A 17950-nucleotide genomic window follows, 5' to 3' on the forward strand; every position below is an offset into this window, starting at 1 on the left:
GCTCGCCTTAATGGATTTCTCTCGTAAGGCATAAGCTCTATTTTCTCGCAGTATTGCCAACATCTTACTCGAAAAAATCACCAAGGTTTTTTTGGTCTAACCTAGCCTAACGCAAGAAGCTGGCAACCTTGCTTGAGACTTGTTTTACAGTGCATAAAGCAAAAAGCTGGCAATCTTGCTTGAGGCTTGGTTTACAGTGCATAAAACAAGGTTGCCAACCTACTGGTATTTTTGCCATAATTTTTTACAAAAAAAAGAGAGGAGAGAGAGAGGGAAGAGTTAAACAACCGACAAGTACCAACACCCGTCTACAGCTTTTTTTGGTCTAACCTAACCTAAAGCAAGGAGCTGGCAATTTTACTTAAGACTTGCCTTACAGTGCATAAAGCACTGGTATTTTTGCCATACCTTTTTACAAAAAAAAGAGGAGAGAGAGAGAAGAGTTAAACAACCGACAGCTGCCAACACCCACCCTAACCTACTCTAACCTATCCTAACCTAACCTAACCTAACCTACTCTAACCTAACCTAACCTAACCTAACCTAACCTACTCTAACCTAACCTAACCTAACCTAACCCAACCTAACCTAACCTAACCTAACCTACTCTAACCTAACCTAACCTAACCTAACCTAACCTAACCCACCCTAACCTAACCTAACCTAACCTAACCTAACCTAACCTAACCTAACTAGGTCTAACCTAGCCTAAAGCAAGGAGCTGGCAATTTTACTTAAGGCTTGCCTTACAGTGCATAAAGCAAGGTTGCCAACCTACTGGTATTTTTGCCATAACTTTTTACAAAAAAGAGAGAGAAGAGAGAGAGGGGAGAGTTAAACAACCGACAGCCTACCTACAGCTTTTTTGGTCTGACCTAGCCTAAAGCAAGGAGCTGGCAATTTTGCTTGAGGCCTGCCTTACAGTGCATAAAGCAATTTTTGCCAACCTACATATACTAAACAAAAAGAGCCGGCAACAAATATGTACTGCCGTAAAAGAGAGAAAGATGGGTGGATGGCAATATAGTATGTGCGTGCGTGTGTGCGTATAATATGTAGCATTATTAACTAGAGTGTGTTGGCAATTTACTTACAACTAAAAAAAATAGAGATGCCAATGTTGCTGTAAGATGAAGAGAGAGAGAGAGATTTATGGCTGGCAACAGTAATAAGCGAATGCACCTTATTGTAATTTTCCAACTCCGGCAATGTTTGTATATCGTTACCTTTGTAAACCTCTCTCGGGGGAACGATGTGCCACACACACACACACACACACACACACGCGTGCGCGTGTATTGTGACGCAAGCAAACAGACAAAATAATAATAATTGTTGTTTTTTAGGATTTCTGGCCCCCATAACGAGTGCGTGGTGCCCAACCAAAAAAGTAAAGGTTTTCCCGTACGGCCTTCGAACGTAAAATTGATTGACGTGGGGGCGAATCTCTTCGGGGATGTTTTTCAATTTGTATATTTACCTGTGCATACTATTTATTATTAATTTAGCCGTGTTCTGTTTGACGTCTATTTCGAGCAGTTTGCCCGGCGGTAAAGTCTTATTGTTTTTTTAAATTTTTTGATTTTTTTACGCAGGGCCATGATCTTGCGTATGCACGTGGCGTTGAGCGTGTCTCGCGAGAAATACATGTGAAGATCAGCTTCCGTGCAGCCGGTGTGGGATTTGTGACGCCGCGATAAACATTAACTTCCGTACCGGGCGGAACGTCCGTTCCGGCGGCGTGGAATTCGCGCCTCTCGACAAGGGGGGAGATTTTTCGATAACTCTCTCACTGTTTCCAACGTACTTAGGTTTTTTGATAGACAACAACGACGGAGTCATCAATGAGTAAACATCTGTGAACTCGGTGAACAAGTCAACTTTTTTTTTCAGTACGTCAATATTTTTTTCTTATTTCTTAGTGAATGGGTTATGGATGACTTGCAACGACGAAGGCCTTCTAGCAACACGTACTGAGCTTATGCCTCTTCCACCGAACATTCAACACAAGAGGGCTGTGTTAAATATACAGAACAGCGATAACAAGTGTTTTTTTTTTGTGTATATTGGCTGCACTGCATCCTGTTTATTGCAAAAATATTCCACAGTGGGTTGGATATTACAAACAATACGAGTTTGAGTTTTGAAAGTGTAATGTCTGGCATCGAATACCTGGTGACTATTTCTGATATATTAAAATTTGAAATATGAGCACGAGATGCAGAAGGAAAACGCTTAATCATCAACGTGTATTCCTATACGTTGGATAAACATGTTGTGCATCCCGTCAGGATAAGCGATGTCGACGATGATGATGCTCGTGTGATTAATCTTCTTCTAATTTCAAACGACAGTGTTCACTATTACTGTCTCAGGAATGTTATGCTTTTTTTTTCTCTATAAAAAAGAGAGATTTGTGTTGATTGTTTGGTTAAAAAGAATTTCCTAATTATTTGTTTTTTTGTCACAAGAATTGTTTGAATTTCAAACATTCCTAAGTGTTTGCTTATAGATTGATGCATTAACCTGTTAAGAATGTCATATTAATAATACCGGCTCGGAAATGTTATGTCCTCTTCCTCTATAGAAGGTCATATAAATGTGCTAATTGGTTGGTTAGGGGGGATTTTTTGATTAGTAAATTGAGGTTATAAATACGTACGTATAAAAATTTTGCTAATATGGAATGCTAAAGCTTAGTACTTGGTTTTCTCAGAGATTCGAATTCTATTAGGTTAAACAGCATATAAATTTCACAGCAAGAATTGGCGTATACAATGTATATATTTTGAGAGGGGGGTTATAGCTTTTTATGCTGTACGAATACTGGAAGCTTGACAGTGACAACCAACAGAGTAGGTAAACCTACATCCAGGAACTGGCAACACTAGTTTCTGACAGTGAATTTGAAATAAAATATTAAACAAAATACATGAGTAAGCACTGTGATTACAAATAGTACCAGTGTTATGCCCCCCAACTCCAACTGGACAACTGGGGAAAATAATTGTACAACAATTTGTACCTAATTGTACAATACTTGTACCTAATTGTACAACATATACACAGACATAAAAGAGAGAGCCTTCTCGTAACTTACTTCATGTACAATTTATATGATTTTACAACTGTGAAAAGAAAGCATATGTGTTCTGTATGCACACATTTATTCTTATTTTTCGAAGTTGAATGAAAGCACATGTTTTTACGTTCTCGTAATACTAACCTTGCTCCACTGATTTTAAATTGCTTCCATCCGCTTTTTTTTCTGTGTTATTTCCGCATGCACGCAACATTTGCTTTCAATAGACAGAAGGAGTGTTAGTATAGCAGGCTTCGAGTTTACAATTTATTAAATTAAACAATAATTTATGTAAGAATATACTTGTACTTACCGAACACAAAATAATAAAAGCACATGTGAATGTTTGCGTGTGTTCATGTTATATGACGACTGAGTAAAAAAATAATGTTGACTCCTCGAAAGATAAAGTACTCCACGTCACCAAAAAAAATATCTCCTCTTGTCGATAAGTTGTCACGTTGTAATCAAAGGGTCCCGGGTTCGATACCTACTGGATTCCGATTCTATTTTAAACTGTATGCCCAGTCCTCCGATTAATCTATCTGTGCATAGAGTAAACTTAAAAAGTCGGTTAATTATTGTTGCGATTAAGGATTAAAAAAAGAGGGGTGGGTGAAGTCAGATTCAAAAAGAATGCCACGTGATTATTTTGATTCAATAGCTTCGTCTAGTTTGCTGCATTTTTTGACTGCACTCACGCGTTTAGTTGGTTACACGGTGCAACCTATCTTGTTGATTTTGGGTGTCATGTAGTGTATTTGGTGTCTGCACCACGTCTTAGAGAGGTGTAATATGTGGTGTGGTGTATGACCACGTGGTGAGTGGTTAACTAATCAAATAAATGTTTAAAGCTGCAGACAGGCATTTGTTGAATCTTCTGAACTTGAACACTGCTATTTGTCTACTCGGTTGAATGTTATTTTTTTTCACCAGCCTAACACCGGGATACACCTGCACTGCATCTAATGTCAAAGAAGTGCAGCGTACTAGACGAGGATATTAAATTGCATACTGATCTATTGCATGCTAACCAAACCTCTTGGGAGGTGGGCCACGGGTCCTCCACATGTATGTATGTATGAAATGCGATTTGGGGGAGGCCAAATTTTAAATTTACAGCTTAATTAATCTGCATGCATGCTTAATGTTTGATTTTTTTGTTTCTAGTTCGACATGAGATACACACAATTTTATTTTTTGAAGTACAGTTAATATTACCTAGGTTAATCTGTGACATACAACTAGCGATCGACACGACCACCTGACACACAGACACAGAGAGAGTGAACAAATTTAAAATGTGATCTATTGTGAATGAAACTAAGCTCTCTCACCCACCCACATATAGCCTTACAGGTGACTCAAAAGCAGAAATTGGTCATAGCGTGACAGGTCGATCTATCGTGAACTAAACTAACCTCCCCCACTCATACATACACACTATGTCTTACAATAAGTAAGGCTGCTATATCACATGTAAGGGCTGACGGTTACCAACACACACAAGATCTATTACAAATTTTATTAACCTACGACATAAACCATGGACACACACACACCAAACCTTCCAGATAGGTTATAAGCAACCCACCTCTTGCAATTGTATAACGGGGAAAATTAACCTACAGCTAGCAACACTGTTTGAGCTGCTTTCGACGAGTAGTGTTACCAAACTTATTTTTTTGCAAATAGGCTCTACAGCTAGAGGCTTGAAACATATACCCTACCAGAGTATGCCAACTTACCTCATGTAAAAATATTACCTAGTACGGGTTAAGCTGTGACATACAACTAGCGAACGACACGACCACCTGACACACAGACAGAGAGAGTGTGATACAGCTTATACGCAGTTTTTCCTACACACGTACTGGGTTTAAAAGATAACTTGCAACAACCATTTCACTCACCTCCTATCATATAATAAAATTACCACAGGTTTTTGATACTTGCTGCCAGAACATGGTGGTTTTAGACTGGAAATTCAGCCCGATTATTCTATTTGTGCAAGAGAAAAATGATGATGCCTGCATTTGGAATATATAATTCTTCTTACGGTATTTTGCGTGCCCCCAGTAACCTTGCTTTCGATTCACGGAAGCTATGACGTGTATTTCCTGTTTCGCGAACATACGAGAATTTTTCACAATATCGCATCAGATAATATATTGCAAGAGCGAGTTGGTTGTGTATATAAATCTAGTCTTGGGGAATGGACATGAATATAATGTTAAAATTATTGCATAACTTAAAAATAATATTTATTGCACTGCGCTTTCTAGCAAAGGTAAATGTGGAATGCCCCACCCCCTTAGAGATTCGAATACTGTTAGTTAAACAGCAAGCATTGTCATATGGACTGACGATTATTATTTTTTAAAAAAAACAGACCTCGTAGTAAGTTATAACCTGAGCTGTCTTGCAAGTCTCTCGAGTTTGATATCTGGTGAAGGAATATGATGCCACTATAAACTGTACACAAGATATACCCAGTCCCTGGCATGAGATGGACGAGGACCTATACAGTTGTACAATGGTTGTTTTTTTTATTAAAGCATAGCGCTTATTTACATGTCAGCGCAACATGCATGCAAAGAAGGGAGGGAGACCATAACGGATAATTCTTATTTCGATTTCAATATTTTTGCTAGTCACGCTATCTAGACGAACACTGGAAGATGGGTAAAAGCGAGGGAAAGAGAGAAATGTTACCTTTTGCCCCCTCTGCCTGTGTGTGATATACTAGTTTTACATGCATACGGCTGTATCGTGAAGCGAGGCCGAAAATAATTTTTGAAAGCAGTCTCGAGCATCTTCGCGTTCAGCCAACAAGAGAAATAAAATATTACACATGTGTGTGGGGCGCAACAGCCACAGTACGGTAATGTGCATGGATGTTAAAACTTTTGGGTTTTTCTGAATAGACATACATATCAGTTTTGCAGTCTCCAGATGGGACCGGAGCTTATTTTTTATTTGGACAAGGGGGTTCAGATCAACTATAATTTTTGTTCACATCAAAATGAAACAAAGGATTTTACTCCACTGCTTACTTATTCAATATTTTTATTATTGTAAAGAATGGGGCGGTGTGTCTTATTGTATATAGTCTTCCAACAACCACCTCGGGGGCGTAAATTTATGTTTCTGCATGTATGCAAAATGCACTTAACTTCAGTTGTGAAGTTTGTTTTGCTGCTGTGATTAAATACTAAACCAAAATCTTATTGCATAAGTTTGAAGTATATTTGTTAATACGATCTATATTATATCATCGCAATAGGTGGTCCATATTATGCGCAGGAGAATTTTTAAAAAATGTCTTGTTTCTCGAACCTGTGGCCTGTAGATTTGCTTTGTTGGCAACAGAAACAGAAAAATGGCACCATGTTATTCTATACTGATACAGGTGTACTGTAATCATAACAATTTTCTAGTAACAAAACAACAACTATGTCGAAAAGAAATGGTGCACGAGCAAATGCTCATCACCTCCGGAAACTTTCCGAACTTGGACGCCGGCCTCTTCAAGCGTAAGGGGGTCTATCCCTACGAATATATTACAGACCCTTCCAAGTTCGCAGAGACGTCGCTACCTCCCCAGGCGAAGTTCTACAGTCAGCTACGCGGCTCGAACATCACCGACGAAGAATATCACCATGCCCAGTCCATGTGGCGCGAGCTGGGCTGTCGAACTCTCGGGGACTACCACGACGCCTACCTCAGACTTGATGTGACGCTCCTCGCCGACGTATTCCAGACGTTCCGTACAACTGCGAAGACCATCTACCAGCTGGACCCTGCCTACTTCTACAGTCTCCCCGGACTGGCATGGTCAGCCATGTTTCTGGTAACGAAGATCGAGCTGGAGCTTCTTTCGGACGTAGACATGGTGCTGTTTGTGGAACGTGCCGTGCGGGGTGGAATGGTCCAGGTGTCGCAGCGACACTCGCACGCCAACAATCACCACATGGCCACCGGTTACGACCCCTCACAACCGTCCAGCTATATTATGTCCACGGACGTCAATAACCTCTACGGACACTCCATGATGCAGCCACTCCCTTTTAGAGGCTTCGAGTGGGCTGACCCTTCCAACTTCGACATCGAAAGCTTCGACGATTCGGAACATGGGTTCTTCGCCGAGGTGGACCTTGAGTTCTCCGAGAAGCTGCAGGATTTGTTCAGCGATCTTCCCCCTGCACCCGAGTTCAAGTGTCCACCCGATTCCAACCAGAAGAAGCTCGTCATGGATTTCGAGCCCAAGAAGAATTACGTCCTACACTACCAGAATCTCCGGTGGTTGATACAGCGAGGGGTCGCGGTCCACGCAGTTCACCGCATCCTCAAGTTCGAGCATTCTCCGTGGTTGCGTCCATATATTGAAGTCAACACCAAACACCGCACCGCAGCCACGTCCGAGCTCGATAAGGATTTCTTCAAGCTTATGAAAAATGCGGTGTTTGGCAAAACTATGGAGAATGTACGGAATCGCATGGACATAAAATTGGTAACGAGGAAAGCACAATGTCGCAGGCTCGTAGCAAACCCGTTATTCAAATCGAGGACCATTTATAACGAACAGCTTCCTCTGGTGCATATGAGGAAGAGTGAGGTGAGGCTCGACAAGCCAATTTATGTTGGTGCCTCAGTATTAGACCTGAGCAAGCTGCACATGTTCGAGACGTACTACGACATATTACGTCCACATTATAGCCACAACATCTCGCTTCTCTACACGGACACGGACAGCTTGGTGTACCACGTCCACTCAGCCGATGCATACGGGGATATAGTCACGGTACCAGCTTTGGTTAACCTCTTCGACACCTCGGGCTATCCCCAGCCGAACCAGTACGGCATCCTGCCCCGAAACAAAAAAGTGCCTGGCAAACTCAAAGACGAGAAGGACGGTGATGTAATTCTCGAGTTTGCAGGTCTTCGCGCCAAGGCCTATGCCATCAAAGCCGAGGGCAGCGTTACCAAGAAGGCCAAGGGTGTCGGCAGACAGGTGGTTCGGGAGCATCTCGCATTCGAGGACTTCGTCGATTGCCTCAAGACCAGGTCGTCGGTTCTAAGAGCAGAACAGCGCATCCAGAGCGTCGACCATGTGTTGACCACAAATAAAGTTAGAAAAATTGCGCTGGATCCCAACGACGATAAGAGGTGCGTCCTCGAGTGTGGTATTCACACATTGCCGTGGGGGCACTATCGCTTAGCAGAAAGCAAAACCTGCAACATATGTCCATCTTCAACAGAAGATTCATAAAAACAAAACAAAACAAAAAAAACATTTTGACTGTCATTACAAAAAAACTTTGACCGTATTCTTAAATAACCAGCATGCCTATGAATTTGTTCGGTTTCAAAAAACAGATCATTATGGAAACCATACCAGATCATGAAGTCTTACCTTCCGTGTTACCTAAACTCAACGGTCTGTTGATCATTCACCTCAACAGCATTTGGACGAAACTGAATGACGATGTGGGCAAGATGTTTTATGTTTTTAATAACAATTTAGATTTCTACGAAATTCCGATCGACGGGAAACTTCAAATCACCGTGAATCCGGAAAACGCAGGCGAAATCAAAATTTCTACCGGCAAGAACATTTTTCGAATCAAGCACGACAAGATGCTTTCTAACATTACGTACGATGTGTCTGCAGGAGATTATCTTTACATGGAACTCCTCGGAGATTACGACAAACTTATTCCTCTCTTCGTAGAATTACGAATCGTCTATCCTATTATAAATAACCGTTAACCAAAAATGCCTAACGACATTTTCGGCAACACCAAGCGTGTAGACCATGCAGAAGAGATTCTCATGTTGGACATTCGAGTTAAGAAGTTGAGGACCGATTTGATCGCTTTGCAGGAAACCTTAAACAAAAGTTTAGAGTCGGAAATCGCTACGCTCCAAACGCAATGTCTCGACCCCATTCTGAAAATCGATTCCGAACTGAAGACGCTGATAAAAAATTATGTAGACGTATCTTCTTACGACAGCGTTCAAAATATACAGTTGAGCGTGGATTCGCTTCAAAATGATTTGGCCAAATTACAGCAATTTCAATCGAAAAATGAAGATTTGGAAAAATTGAAACTCGAAATCGAAGAACGAACTTCCGCAATCGAAAAGAATTTCTCTGAACTTCAAACCGTTGTGAACGATATAGACGCAGAACGCTTGCATGTCGTTGTTTCCAAATTACAAGAAGAATTCACCAGCACGTTGGAAGAAATTAAATCCAAGTTGCAGACTTTGGAAGATACAATGACGAACCTACCATCGTCGGACGAACTGCAGGTCATCGGTAAAAGCGTCGCGAACATAAAAATTCAATTGGAGGCCTATCAAGATTTCGAACACATTCAAACCACCATCGCCACGCTTCAGGCGTCCTTGGAATTGATCAACGAAGAAATTAAAAATATTCACGCCGAAGCGAGAGCGTTGACGAGCATTCAAGACACGTTGAGCACGGTTCAGCAGAAGATCGAATATTTAGAAAATTTGAACGTCGAAACGAATCTCGCTCATTTTCATCACGTACTCGACAACATACAGGGTGACTTGGAATCGTTACGGACGAGCGTGCCTTCGAGCGAAGATTTGGAAAAATTGAAAACGGCGGTGACGGCACTATCCGAATCGAGCGACATCAAAAATTCATTGAGCGATCTCGAGAGTAGGGTGGCCAATCTCCCCACCTCCAAAGAATTGCACGCTTTGAAAAGAAACATATCACGTATGCTGAAACGACTGGAAACGGAAACGGCGAACGTGGAACAGATTCGAGACGAAATTAGTTCGCTGGTGTCGACGCTGCCCACTTCGCAGAGCGTCGCCGATCTTCACACGCAGTTTACAGAGATGCGAAGCATCGTGAACGATCTTACCGAGAAGAGCTCGAAATTGAATCAAGTCGAGAACCTTCAGAACATCGTCGTCAACATCAGAGATCAAGTTGGAGTGTTGGAATCCACGCAGGAATCGACGCTAACCTGTTTCGGTGCCAAGTTGCAAGAACTCAACGAAAGCTACAAGCAGTTGAACGTGGAAGTGAAAATCAAACCGTCGTTTTCTGCCGTAACGGATACCATAGTCGAGCATTTGCTGCCCATCGAAAATAAACTCGGACAAGTTCACAGTAATCTGCTCGGCGTCGACACTAAATTCGCTAAACTGCATTCTCTGCAAGCCATCGAAATCAACAGCGTACCCAATCAACAGAGAATCTCCACGTTCGTCGAAGGTAACAAACTGTACATGTTGCATCCTTATCATCCGTACTACAAGTTTCTCCTCGATGGCACGATCCAGATAAACGAATTTTCGTACTGGTCTCACGGTAGAAAAGCTAGCGTTCCCACCATGACTTTGATATCGAATCGTGGTGTCCAGAAAGCAGGAAACATTCCTCTGGCACGTTGGAACGAAACGCGCAACATATATGAAATACACGAAGACGAAGATCTCACCGTTTTCGACGTGAGTGCCGGCGATAAGTTGATCATTCAAAACACGAGCGAAGTGCCACCCTCTTTGAATCCCATCACACTTGTGCTTCTCTTGAAACGTAATCTCTAAACAAAAAAAATGTCTAGGCAAGCCATCGTCGAAGAATTGCATAAACCTGCACGCCGTAACTACGAACGTTTGGCTGTGGTAACCAAGGGCATCGACGACCTCTGGCAAAGTGTCCTCGTGGAGATGAGTAGCGGCAATTTGAAAAACGTGCATAAATTGAACAAGGGCAACAAGTACCTCCTCACCGTCATAGACACGTTTTCGAAATTCGCATGGGCTCTACCTTTGAAGGCGAAAACGGGAACATGCGTCACGGAAGCATTCAAGACAATTTTTCGCGAAAGCGGCGGCAGACGACCACGATTTCTGCAAACAGACAAGGGTAAGGAATTTTACAACGCCGTATTCCAAAAGTTTATTCAAAAACATTACGTTCGACATTATTCGACCTTCAATCACATCAAAGCCAGCATCGTGGAAAGATTTAATCGAACCTTGAAAACACACATGTGGAAACGATTCACGCTTCGGGGAAATTACAAATGGGTCGACATCCTGCCGGAACTCGTCGACACCTATAATCACACGGTACACAGAACGATAGGCATGAAGCCAGCCGACGTTACCAAGTCCGACGAGCAGCGTTTAATTTCTACAGTTTACTGTCCAAAGTACACACCCACGACAAAAAAAGCTAAATACAAAATTGGAGACCGGGTGAGGATCAGCAAATTCAAACGCACCTTCGAGAAGGGATTCACAAAAAATTGGAGCACGGAACTCTTTACCGTGGTTCGAGTTTTACCTGGAAACCGACACACGTATATAATAAAAGATAGTAGCGGCGAGATTTTGAAAGGAAGATTTTACGAAGAGGAACTCTCTAAAACGAAACACCCCGACACGTACCTCATCGAGAAAGTATTACGTAGGAAAGGTGACAAACTTTTGGTCAAATGGCTGGGACTTCCGGAAAAGAGTTGGATCGACGCGGACGAAGTGATCTTGTGAGTACGTGGAACGTGGTGAAGCGTCTACCGGATCCGGAAAGTCAAACGAGAAAAAAAAAGAACGGTGAATTGCTTCCCGACAACATCCGCTGTCTGGTCGTAGGTCCTTCGGGGTGTGGGAAAACAACACTGCTCGTGGACAATTTTCTCCTCGCACCGAATTGGTTAGATTGGAAGAACAGGCACCTGTACGTGTTCTCAAAAAGTTTGGAGCAATCCAAATACCAGCAACTGATGAAACTGTACGATGGTCTGGACATTGCAACGTTCGCCTCGGAAATAAAACCACTCGACGATTGTTGTGAAAATTCAGTTGTTGTGTTCGACGATGCCATCCTGGAAAATCAAAATGAAATTCGCAACTTTTTCACGCAAGGTCGTCACAAAGGAATGGATTGTTTTTACCTAGCTCAAACGTTTTCCAAAATTCCAAAACAGTTAGTACGCGACAACGCTAATTTCATATGTTTGTTTCGTCAAGATCACACCAACCTCAAGCACGCGTACGATGACTACGTAGGCGGAGACATGAACTACAATCAATTTTCGGAACGCTGCTGCTCTACTTGCTGGAACGGTGACGATTTCGGATTCGCGACGATCGACATGACGAGGAAACCCAACGACGGAAAATACAGAAACAAAATCAACGACTTTCTAAACGTTGCAACGTTGTGAGAAACGACGTGTATAAATAACGTCATGACGAAACGAAAAATCGAAGACGAAAATCTCAAGCTTCGCGATTACCTCGCGAAACGCTTCAAAGGTTGGAAATCCGAGAATCGCGGATTCTACGAAGAGAAGAAACGTCAGGATCAACCCGTGATCGATGCCATCAGCAGTCTAGGTAAAGAAATTAAAAGTTTCACGGAACAAAATAAAAATTTGATTAATGAACTCGTACCGCTCGCAGCTAAAAGTTACGCCGTACCCACGCCCATTTCGAGCATTCCTTCGACGCCGTTCGAACTGAAGGATGCACCGGCACGACGTCGAGCCATAGGTAGCACGTCGTCTTCGGATAAAATCGAGTTGGGACCTTTGGCACGAGACTACCTGAGCACGGGGAAATTCGACAAGGATGAAGTGTTCGGATTGTATCCCAGCATGGAAACCAGCGAAGGCGGCGGTGTGGTGTGGAAGATTGGGAAATCGAAGGTGACCTTCGAAGGCAACGACATTAAAGTCAATTTAGGCGACAAGGTTAGTTGGAACAGGTATCCGGGTACGGTGGGACTGTGGGAACTCGTCGCCAAAAAGCAGCCGAAAGATTACACCGACGAAGATTACCAAAGTTACAAGGAAATTCTGATTATGACGGATGCCTTGTACCAGAACAACGACGCCTCGCAGAATAGGGTGAAATCGAGCAGCGGGGAGAAGTACAGGAATCTCATCAAACCGATTTGGAACCAGGTCAAAACAGGCAGCGGCGTCAAACGCTACAACACGCTACCCAAAGAATTCGTTTGGGTGGACGATGTTAGGAAACTCGTGGACCGATTGTTGGTGATAGCCGGCGAAGAGAATGCAGGCAATCGTAATTTCTACAACGAGAAGGCTGGCATCGTGGACATGATCAGCACGAAACTTTCCAACTTCATCGTGAACGACGACAAGGGCATAGGTTACCTGATCAAAATCATCAACACGCTGCCTCCGAAATTCTGGAACGTGGCCGAAGGAAAGGGACTCGTGAACGACATCATCAACAAGTTACCTTTCGAGATGCATCTACCTGGCTACCAGTACTGCGGACCGGGTACCAAACTCGAGAAAAGATTGGAGAGAGGAGACAAGGGTGTGAATCCGTTGGATGCCGCATGCAAAGATCACGACATCGCCTACAACACCACGCAGACGGATCTGGACGCACGTCACGAAGCAAGCAGAAAGTTAGAGCACGCAGCTTTCGAATGTTTCGTGAGCAGAGACGCATCGCTGGGTGAACGGGTCGCCGCACTGGGTACCACCATCGCCATGAACACGAAACAAAAATTGGGGTGGGGTATATAAATAACATACCGTAAAAAAACTACACAAGAAAAAATCTCAGAATATATATATAAATAACATACCGTGAAAATAACACATAGAGCATCAACATGAAGCCCAAGGGTGTCGTGTACCAGATACCATACTCCAATCTTAAAAATCTAGGTGCTCTCGATGGGTTACTCACCAAGAAACAACGCGAGAAGAAACGTTCTTGCTTGTCGAAAGGACACGGAATGAAATTACTTCTCAGCACACCTCAATTGAAAAGATTGCAGCGTTCGCGGAAACAGCAAAAGGTCGGAGGTTTCATATTCAGCATCCCGGCCATCCTGGCAGCATTGGGGGCCGTTGGAAGTTTGGCTGGCAGAAGTGCCGCCATCGCGAAAACCGTCATCGACTCGAAGAAGAACAAGGCCGAGTTGAAAGAACAACGTCACAACCTGGCCATGGAGAAGAAGGGGAAGGGCGTGATGAGAAAGTTTAAAAAAAAGAAACAGAAGCACTCACCAACCGAGACATTGAATCTCTGATCGAACCGTTACAAATCAAACACTTCAGAGGCACGCATTGGATATGTTACCACAAAAATGATGATAAAGCATTCGTTTTCGATTCTTTCGGAGGTGTTCCACCTACAAATTTAATTCGTTATCTGAAAACGAACAAAACCTCTATATACTACAACGACGAACGCATTCAAAATTTCGGAGACGTGAACTGCGGTCATCTCTGCCTCTCCGTGCTCGCGTTTCTCTCTAAAATAAATAACCCTACGATCGAGGATTTCCAGAAAGCATTGTGGAACCTCAAACAGCATCACTAGGATGGGCGTGTTCCATCTCACGAGCGAATCTTCAATCTTGAAACTCACGCTGCACGACGACATCGTCTATCCTAAATCCGTGGCTCTGCGTGCATTCTACAGCATGTACCTCATACCTAATGTTACGCAGCACAACAACAAAATTAGCGTCGGAAGCGAACACATCGTCGTCACGCCAGGACAATACAATCTTTCCACTTTGCAAGCTCAGTTACCCAAAGGCACATACCTTTCTCAAAATTCGGTCACGCACAGAGTGGAAATCCTATCCGCGACGGAGACCGTGGACCTGGGCACCATGGGAGAACTTTTAGGTTTCGAGAACGACACCAAACTCGAAGCTGGCATCAAGCACGTAGCAACCAACATTCCTAAATTCTTGGCCATAGAGACTCTGAACGTACACTGTAACGTGGCCGAAGGTATGATCACGAAATCTTCGGACGGATTGTTAGGAAGTCACAAGCAGACGGGAATCATAGCCACTTTCAAACCAAGTTCCGAGTTCATGGAACCGATCATCTACACGCCCTCTTCGCCGATCTATTTTCCAGTATGTCGCAACCGCATAGACGACATAGAGTTGGTGGTGACGAACGAGAAAGGAGACGTGGTGGATTTCGCAGGTGCCACTACGACGGCCATCGTGGAGATCAACGTATAATAAATAACCATACATGTAAAATGGAGCAAATCGAAAGTTACGAATTGCAATCTTTCCCTCCCAACCGTCGCACGTTCGCCAATCTGAACGAAGCGAACAGGGAGATCGAATACGACGTGGACGTAGGCGATGGGTTCGTTCATCCTCACAGAGCGGACCTCTACCTTCAATTCGACGTGGTGAAGAAAGAAAGCGGAGACGCGTTTCCCGCAGCAGCAAACTTGATACTCGTGGACAACTTCGTGCCTCACCTGTTCTCGCAGGTGGAGGTGAGGAAACACAACACCGTCATCGACAGAATAGATTATCCTGGCATCACGTCGACGGCAGTGGGAACGTTGAAATTATCCAAAACAGACGCAGCGTACTACCAGGCCGGGGGATTCGAAGCCGGGACCAAAATATCGACGAGAAGTCACACGGTGCTTTTTCCCATGCGTCTGCTGCCTGGTTTCTTCTCGGACTACAAGGAGATCATGTGGAAGGGGGGACTGAGGGTTACGTTTCGAAGAGCGGCCAAAGACAACGACGCACTGATGCGATACGCTACTTTGGGTCCGGACGGCACCAAGCCGATAGCCAACACTTTACCCGAAGCAGCCAAGTGCGTCATCCAGAGCATGGAATTGAGAATGCCGGTGGTGGAATACGAAACGAACTACGCCCTCAAGTACAAAGCGGAGATCTTGAAAAGTCCGCAGGTGCTGATTCACTTTCACGGTTACCAGTGCGTGCAGAAAATAGCGTCGGGAAGTCACATGGAATTCGACGTGACGACGCAGTTCAACAACATACAGTTCGACATGCCAGATTTCGTCGTAGTGCTTTTTCAGACCGGGAGGGACAAGAAGCAGGAAAAAGATTCCAGCAAGTTCGACGACTGCAAGATCAAGAACGTTTATCTGAAGAACGGACGCAACGAAGTGTTCCCGCGCGAGAATTACAACCTCGACGTGACCAAAAACGATTACCTCAAACTTTACGAAGCGTTCTCGGCTTACAAACGTGTGACCGAGGGAAGCGTGGACATGTACTACACGCCCAGCGAGTTCAAAGCACGGAGACCCATGACCGTCATCAACACATCTAAGAGAAAGAAGGTTGTGGTCAACGATCGAACCAACATCAAGGTCGTCTGCGAGTTCCACGATGCCTTGCCCGAGGATACCCTATGCAGTGTCATCCTGATTGCAGAGAAGTCCTTCGCCTACTACGTGAAGAACGAGAGGGTCACAGAGCAGTTTTAACAAGTTTTTAACATCTTTTCTTGCACAAATAAGAAATTGTTTGTACTAGCACAATCAGTTACAATAGCACAATACGAATTTTACTAGTTCAAATCAGTTACAAATGTCAATTTCATTAGTTATCAGTTACAATATCTTTTTTCTCATCAGTTTTTGCACTATAGCACGAGACAATCAGAATTTGCACAAAAAAAAATTGTTGTTGTTTTTACATGTGAAAATTAACAATAAAATTTCTTTTTTTATCGTTTCAGATGATGTCGAAACATCAAAAACACATACAAACACACTAAAAAAATAAGCATGCAACTTTATTTGTAACACACACACATATTCTCCATCTTCATCAAGAAAATATTATAATAAACATAATTATTTTTATCTATATCTCACAATAAAACTCTATATCCAAAAATATCACAACATCAAATAACACTAGAGTCGTTAGTACACGTTGCATGCATTACGGAGGTCCTCTGTAGGGTTTCATGGAAGTTTGGGGGGAAAAAAAACAAAAACACGTGAAACCCTACCGAGGTGCGGTTATCTAGAGCCGTAGCCGTTAGAACCTTTTTGGGTTGGGCACCACGCACCCTGGCGGGGTTAGGGGCCAGGTATTCTAAAAAACAACAATTATTATTTTGTTTGTTTGTTTGTGTTACAATACATAAGCGCGCACGCATGTATGGCATATCGTTTCCCCGGGAGTTGGAAAATTGCGATATGGCGCATTCGCTCATTACCGTTGCCAGCCATAAATCTCTTTTTCTCTTTTCATCTTACAGCAACGTTCGCATCTCTATTTTTTTTTTAGCTGTAAGTAAATTGCCAACACACTCTAGTTAATAATGCAACATATTATACGCACACACGCACGCACATACTATATTGCCATCCACCCATCTTTCTCTCTTTTACGGCAGTACATATTTGTTGCCGGCTCTCCTTGTTTAGTATATGTAGGTTGGCAAAAATTGCTTTATGCACTGTAAGGCAGGCCTCAAGCAAAATTGGCAGCTCCTTGCTTTAGGCTAGGTTAGACCAAGAAAAAAAAGCTGTAGGTAGGCTGTCGGTTGTTTAACTCTTCCCTCTCTCTCTCCTCTCTCTTTTTTGTAAAAGATTATAGCAAAAATATCAGTAGGTTGGCAATCTTGTTTTATGCACTGTAAGGCAAGCCTTAAGTAAAATTGCCAGCTTTTTGCTTTATGCACTGTAAAACAAGCCTCAAGCAAGGTTGCCAGCTTCTTGCGTTAGGCTAGGTTAGACCAAAAAAACCTTGGTGATTTTTTCAAGTAAAATATTGGCAACACTGCGAGAAAATAGAGCTCATGCCTTACAAAAACAAACCATTAAGGCAAGCCTCAAGCAAGATTGCCAGCTCCTTGCTTTAGGCTAGGTTAGACCAAAAAAAAAACCTTGGTGATTTTTTCGAGTAAAATATTAGCAACACTGCCAGAAAATAGAGCTTATGCCTTACGAGACAAATCCATTAAGGTGAGCCTCAAGCAAGATTGCCAGCTCCTTGCTTTAGGCTACGTTAGACCCAAAAAAACCTTGGTGATTTTTTCGAGTAAGCAGCTG

This window comes from Lepisma saccharinum, chromosome 22 (assembly GCF_977018435.1).
Source record: "Lepisma saccharinum chromosome 22, izLepSacc3.1, whole genome shotgun sequence".
NCBI lineage: Eukaryota > Metazoa > Arthropoda > Insecta > Zygentoma > Lepismatidae > Lepisma > Lepisma saccharinum.